Source organism: Crocodylus porosus, unplaced genomic scaffold (assembly GCF_001723895.1).
Source record: "Crocodylus porosus isolate Cpor-Errol unplaced genomic scaffold, CroPor_comp1, whole genome shotgun sequence".
Lineage (NCBI taxonomy): Eukaryota > Metazoa > Chordata > Crocodylia > Crocodylidae > Crocodylus > Crocodylus porosus.
This window is the reverse complement of record NW_017728932.1, coordinates 5,215,325-5,222,698: the sequence shown is the minus strand read 5'-3', so window position 1 is coordinate 5,222,698 and position 7,374 is coordinate 5,215,325. Positions and strand designations below refer to the sequence as shown.

The following is a 7,374-nucleotide window of genomic DNA, read 5'->3' as shown; positions in this document are numbered from 1 at the left end:
CTAGAGCATGCATTATGTGCAAGTCTGGGTACGTGTACCTAATGCATGTCTGAAACATAAATATTGTTGGTCTTTATGCCTTATATGCATATAAATATGTATGTATATATCTATATATATTGTATACATGTGGGATGTGGAGGGAACAACATGGTTTTGTCTTGTCCTGGATACAGGGCTGAATTTGTCATAACCAGGGATCCCGGTTTTCTCTGTCCAAAAATTTTAAATTCACTAATTTAAAAATAAGAGCCGTAAATTCTCTGATTTAAAACAAAAATCAGCATTTTTCCATGATTAAAATGAAATGACGCGTGCGTGCGCACACACACACTCAGTTGAACACAGGAATGTATCTGGTAGTCTGAGACAAAAAGAAATGCAAAAATCTAGAACTTTTTTCAGAAGTGATACCTTTTAGTAGACCAACTACGAAATTGCAACAACAACAAAAATGTCCTTTTTTTCTGCAAGCTTTCAGGCTCGAACACCCTTCGTCAAGCCCTGGGAAAATTTAATGATGGTAAAAAGTCCCCATAGGTAGGAAATAAACTTCATTTTTGCACAGAGGGAGCTGGAGATGGAAAATATATCTGGGTCCATGCGAGTGTCTCTGTGAGTTGTTCTGACTTGCTCTTTGTTGTGTAGAACAGGCAGGATTCCTTCCCTGGAAGTGACAGATGGCAAGCAGGGAGGTTTAAAAATCTTTCTTGTTACTCTACAATGAAGTTTTAAAATCCAAAACTCAGCTAAAATTCAGCATCTTCCATGTTTCAGAGATGTATTTGGTAACCGTGTTGGTCTGAGAGGAGAAGAAATGCAAAAATCTAGAACTCTTGGTTCAGAAATGATACCTTTTTATTAGACCAACTTTTTTTTTTACCATCTTTAATTTTCCCAGAGCCTGATGAAGGGTGTTTGACCCCAAAAGCTTTCAGGAAAAAGAATTTTTTTTTTTTTTTTTTTTTTGCAGTTTCCTAGTTGGTCTAATAAAAGGTATCATTTCTCAACCAAGAGTTTTAGATTTTTGCATTTCAGTTGAACACAATGTTTTATTGATATATTTACAATTTTAAAGCAATTTGGAAGCCTACCAGTGCTTTAATCATTATCATAAAATAAATTCTAAATGCCTGTATATTTTGGCATTCGATATTGGGTTTTTTAATCATGGAAAATCAGAGCTTTCCCCAGCCCCTTTGCTCACGTGGGTGTGGGTCCAGGTGCAGCTGTCCTTGCTGCTTTGTGCTACTGAGCAGCCCTAATATGCCAGGCCACAGTCCTTCCAGCCCTGTTGGTACCCCTTGCTCCCAACCCGCAGCCTCCTGCCCCCACAAGCCCTGCTAGAGGGGGCCCCCAGCTGCCGGGGCTGCAGAGCCAGGGCCCACAGCCCTCTGCCCCCCAGCAGTGGCTCAGCCCTGGATGCGGCCACAGCAGAGTGCGGAGCCCGGCTCCACTCCACAAACCAGAGCCCATGTGAAGGAGGAGGATGCGGGCTGCCCACCCTGGGCTCGGGGCTCTCTGTTCTGATGCCCCTCACTTGGGGTCCTCCTCAACCCAGTAAGTGGGACCTAGGGCAGGGAGATGCAATGCCACTGCCAGTGGTGACAGCACTGATTTTTCCCCCCCACCTGCACTACTGCTGCGTTGGCAGGGAACACCTTGCCATGGTGGCAGTGGCACCAAGCATCTCCACCCTGCTTTGCCCTAGGTCCCGCCCACTGGGCCATGGAGGCTGCCGGGGGAGGGCAGCAGGGCAAAGAGCCCTGAGCCTGAGGTGGGCAGTCTATATCCACCCCCGCCCCATGCTGTCCTCCCTAGGAGTGTATGCAGTGGTGGGGAGACGGCCCCCCCAGATGAGCTGCCCCTGGCTCCATCCTGCTTCCCCAGTCAGGCCCTGCTGGCAGCACCCCGAGCTCTTCCCCACTCCCTCTCCCCGTGGGGACTTCAATCTTCCCTCCCCCCCTAGACTTACCTGGAAGGAGCTACTCTCCAGGCTGCCTGGCTGCCACATTCATGTGTACATGCGCACATACACATGGTGCCCCCTGCCTGATCACCTTCCTGCCACTCCCCCAGCCCCAGGCAGCCCCTTGCAGGCTGGAACTCTGCCAGCCTACAAGGGGAAACCTGCAATTTCCCACCTTTTTCTCCTTTAAAGGGGAAAATCCGTGTTTTTCCACAGCCAACAGAAAACCTGGATCCCTGGTCATAACCATCTTCCTTGCCTCTCTTTTTGCACTGCTAGTTACCATAAATAGATCTCTTACCTGATGCAAGAACATTCGCCAAAAGGCTACTGAGTTGAAATAAGGCCCTTTACTATGGAAGAAATTGGAGAATAAATGGAGCCTGAGTCTGAAGCCAAGCAAGCACATTTATACCTTTGAGGGGCTGGTCCTCCCTTTGAAATCTGGAGCTAGAAGAGGAAGATGTTAACAATTGAAGAGCACTGATGTCTCCTCAACCTCCTTCATTCTGGATGGGGCAGTGCCTCCTAAACTGCTTTGGTTTTCCTGAGACTGGAATCATTCATGGTGCATATATGCTGTCCGGTCTGGGGCCAGGTACCCAGCAGCCATACTTTTGCCAGTATGAGCGATTGAAAACTGGTCCATACCTGTAACAGAACAGAAATTTGGCACACGAAACTGGTCTATACCCGTAACGGAACAGAAGTTTTGCAGACACAGGCTGGTTTAAAAATGGTGGAACCTGGTCTAAGATTTGCCTGCGCCACCGGAGGGTGAATATGTTTGCTACCGATCTAAAAAACCATGCCACTTGCAGAAAAAACACGTAACTTAAATCAATTCTACCTCGGGCTTTTTGAATGTCTGTACCTAGCCTAAGTTTGATCTCGGTGCTCCATTCCTCTGTATCGCAACCCTTCTACTACCCCAGATCCTGCAACTAGTACTGGCTTTCCCTTGGTCAGTTCCCTTCCTTATAATGAGTAGCAGCCAACTCCACAACTAGTTTCCTTGAAGTCGCTGCCTGCAATGGAAAGTGTGGTTCAGTGCGAGCAAAGGATTTGAACTGACTCCTGCATAGGTCTGGGTGTTCTTCTGCATTTGCATTTCACAGAACTAAGGTTTTTAAGAGGAAAAAAGACTAACAGAACAAAAGCAAAATAAGAAGGGTCCTGCTGCCAAATGAATGAAAACTCCCTCTGTGAGATTTATTCAGCTACTTCAAATATAAATGTGTTTGCGGAGGTCAGGCAAATCAATCATCCTGCATTAGGAAATGTTGATTGATGTTTTCAGCATGTGTTTGTGAAAGGCTGTAAGTGGATGTTAAAACTACCCACCAGGAAAATGTTGTGCAGCTTAGTTTGCTTGGTAAATAATTATTTGAATATTCAATTCAGCTATTTGTCTAGAATTACCTGTAGCTTGATCACGCTTTAATTTAATTTAATATATTCATTAAAGATTAGTTTGTTTATTTTTTCCCTCCAGATCCAGGCAAGTATACTGTTCCCTACCACCCAAGCAATACAGGCCTTGGCCATATCACAGTTGACCTGTTGTTTCTTCACATTTCAAACTGTTCCTTGTTTGTATTATAGTAGCTAGAGGTCCCAGCTCTGGAACAGGGTCCCACTGTGCTAGGCCCTATGTAAGAGCACAAAGTATAAAGACCTTGAAATGGAAATACAAGGGTCACTCCTTCCAAGCCTGGTCACTCTGTAGTTGGTAGGAAATGGCTGTTGGTTGTAGAGGTCACCAAGTAGGACTAAAACAGGGGTCAGGTCTAGGCGGTGCTAGCACACGGGTACCAGAGTCATCACTGATGGATAAGGCCAGAATTGCATATTGGCTGATCTGGTCATAGGGGCATAGACCACAAGAGCAGCGAGTGCTGCAGATCTGGACCAAGGTGCACTGATGAAGTTGCGTATACTCATGGGCTGAGTTAGTCAGCTGTGGTGAAAGGTGATGACTGTGGCACATAGGCAGAGCTGCTTGCTGTCAAGAGCTGGAATGGCATGGGGACCTTTCAGCTTGCAAGGTGGCTACCCTAGTGTTGTGGTATGGGGAAGCATTTCTTAGTCTTTACGCAAAAGTACTTGTACTTAGAAACATTGGCCAGAAAATCATTTTGAAATTATAGTCTAGAAAGGCCAGCACCACATTTCTTTATGCCCCTGACCCGATAATGTTTGAATTTGGGCGCCTAGTGACAAATAACTTGTACGGCAACCACCCAGCCCGTTCTTCTGCTTCCTCTCTTGTCTTCTAACCATCATGGAGATAAAGGTCCAGTTATGATTTCTTTAGGTCTTTGAGGAGCCTCCCAAGCCTAGCTCTCTGTCTGCTTGAAAAACATACTGTTTACTCACTGCCACAGGTCAATGGCAGCAGGAAAAAAAACTGGTGACTAAGCCAGTTAATTGCTGCCAGAACAAAGCCTCCAGACCATATCTCAGAGTGCTGACTTTACATAAAGCTTTGGACTTAGCAGTGCTTTAGAAATCCACTATCACGGCGTGGGCTGGCCTGCCTTTCCCACACTGTCTCTATACATTCTCCCAACCCTGAAAGAATGGGGACTAGGGGAGTCATGTTTCTAAAAAGTTTTCACTTCCCTGCAAACATCATATCGCAGAGCAGCGCTGAAGTCACACTCCGACTGCCTCTGTACAGTAGCATCGAGATCTGTCCTCCACAGAGCGGTACGGGAAAAAGGACGTAGTGGCAACAATGCATGGTAGATGCACCTGGTCTGGAACAGGGTTCTTGATAGGTTTGTGAAGGTTACGATCAAGGAGGGGTTGTTAATGATCCTCTTGTCAGACTACTTTCATAATGCCAGGCTGAGAGTAAGGCAGAGATGTGGTGCTTAAGGCTAAGTACAGACATGCAAAAAGCCTGAGTCTGAATTGATTCACTCTTTGCAGATTAGTCTAACTGGTGTAGATTGAACCGATTTGCAAGTGAATAGACATTCACTTTTGATTCCAGAAATGCAGTCACATGCCTGCAGGGGCTCAGGCCAGAAGCTGCAGGGCCAAGAGCAGCCCTCCCTTCCCTTTGGCAGTGGCCAAGGGAAGCTGAGCTGGGGCGGGGGGCATGGCCAGGCCCCGGCAGGCCTGAGTAAGATTGGGGAGGGATTTAAACCCCCACCCTGGCCTGCAGGGTCCCCAGCAAGGTGTGCCTGGAGAGGGAGGGGGGAAGCAGCTCTTTGACAGGCTTTTGTGGGAGAAGGAGGGAGGGAAGAGGAGCATGGCCAGACCCCAGCCCTGGCTGGCACCAAGCAGCAAGAGCAGGGAGAAGGAGGGGGAGAGCCCTGCCGGCTGCAGTGGCACCCTGACAGCCAAGCCCTGTATGGGCATGAGGAGCCAGAAGCAATCCAGCCTCGCAGCTCTCACGACCCCAGTCCAAGCTGGCTGGGAAGGGACCTGCCCTGAGGCCTGGCCTGGCCTCTCCACACCTGCCCTCAGCACAGGGGTGGGCAAAATGTGGCCCAGGGGTCAAATGCGGGCCTGGGGCCAGATGCGGCCCACCAGGCCATTCTGTCTGGCCTGTGGGGCCCCTAAAAAATTTAGAAAGTGAATATTTATCTGTCCCTGGCTGCCTATCATGCGGCCCTCGATGGCTTGCCAAAACTCTGTAAGCGGCCCTCTGCCCAAAATAATTGCCCACCCCTGCCTTAGCACCACCAGCACCAGCCTCAGCTGCAGGTGAGGCAGGCAAATGATGGGGCCGTGCCCTAGCCCTGGCCCCTGGAGCCAGCAAGAGGGGAGGGCAGGGAGTTACCCTGACAGGTGCTGCTCCACCCTGGCCAGGCAGACCCCGGCTGAGGTCCCTGAGGGGGGGGTGGGAAATAAACCCCTCTCCCTGCCACCTTTGCTTTAGGGGCCATGCCAGGCTGACATCTGGCCACGCACCCCGTGCTCCAGCTAGAGACCAGAGGTGCAGGGCCAGCCCTGCTGCCTGGGGCAGACAGCCCATCCCAGCCTGGGGCTGAAAAGCATGTTGGGATGCTGGGCGGACTCTGGTTTAACTTAAGCCAGAAAGGTGCCTGGGGGAGAAATTCCGTAAACTGGTTTGACCCAAATCAATTAAGTCTGATACTATATTTAACCAGGTTTATCTTAAGCTAGTTTTGGCCATTTTGAAACTGGTTTATGTGCACTGAGTTTATGTTCTGTTACAGGTTTAAACCAGTTTCTGATCACTTGCACTGCCTTATGTGCAGCTTGTGTCCTTAGCCTATTATGTGCATACATTCCCCTCCCTGACTGTCCCATTACTTTCTCAATGGGCAGTACGCTAGTTTCTAATCCTTCCTAGCAAACAAGTGTTTTCATGTTCTTCATCTTCATTTCTTTTAGGCTGGAATAAACATAAAAGTTCAGCTTGAAAGCAAAGTAAAAGCCGTGTAAATTGTCAGAGAATTTACCCTCAACATAACTTATGTAGCATGGATGTTTGAAGGTGGGGTTTTTTCCTCCCAATCAGCGAGTGTGGTGAAAGAGCTCTGAGTATTCAGACCGGTCTGTACGGTGCCAGACCAGGGAGAATGGCTACTTTACACTTAATTCAGCAAAGCTTGGGTTGCTATAAAAACCGATATTGGTGCTGATGTTGTTTCTGCAAGTGCTTTGAGATATGTTTGTGAAAACCATAATGTGAGAGTTGGGGGGGGGAGGGGAATATGCATCCCAGAGAGATTTAGTTTTTCTTTTCTTTCTCAAGAAAATGTGATGCTGTGCCTCTCTAGCAGGATTTTTCTTTTTTGCTGTTCTCCAGTTTTTTCACATCTGTCTCCCATTCCATCCATCTTTGGACATCATATCTGGTTTCCAATGCTTTTTCAGGACATGTAAGTATTTTTGGGGATTTGAGTACGTTTTAAGTCTGTGACTAGCACTGCTGATGCTGATTCTGGAGAAGAGAGAGTTGTACCTTGTGGGTCATTCAAACTCTTCAGTAGGTTACTGTCTTACATTGTGTTTTCTAAAATTGAATGTGAAATCTGTATTTTTTGTGTGTGTGTTCTTCATTTTGGGTGTTTCTCATATTACGACATCCCCGTGTTTGGTGTTGAATAGGATGAGGAGGCAGTTGTGCAGGAGAGTGTCACTGCTCACTTGTTGAGCTGGATGGACATTACAATACAGCAGGATAATACCATTTCCTGCCGCCTGGGATCTATTTGTGAAAAGCGCTGCATAAGAACTTGGTAGGGGTGCACCGATAGAGATTTTGGGCGCCCATACTAATAGCTGATTTTTAAGGAGGCATATAGGCCAACACTGCTTCGATTTCTGATGCACAGCCTGGCAGCTTGAAGAGCTGCATGTAGCTGGTAAGTCTGTTGTGGGGGAAGGGGAATTGGGGGGGACAAGGCCCTGCAGTGAAG

At 47.7% G+C, this 7,374-nt stretch overlaps 1 protein-coding gene and 1 long non-coding RNA gene across 3 annotated transcripts in view; one reads left to right on the top strand and one right to left on the bottom strand.

Annotated features, from left to right (window-relative positions):
* Window positions 1-7,374, top strand: part of GATSL2 (GATS protein like 2) — a 169,145-nt gene that overhangs the window by 54,901 nt on the left and 106,870 nt on the right. The window lies entirely within an intron of this gene.
* Window positions 4,881-7,374, bottom strand: part of LOC109317043 — a 22,628-nt gene continuing 20,134 nt past the window's right edge. Inside the window, exon 3 of the long non-coding RNA XR_002102958.1 lies at window positions 4,881-4,898. This is a non-coding gene — a long non-coding RNA (uncharacterized LOC109317043). The remainder of the gene's footprint in view (window positions 4,899-7,374) is intronic.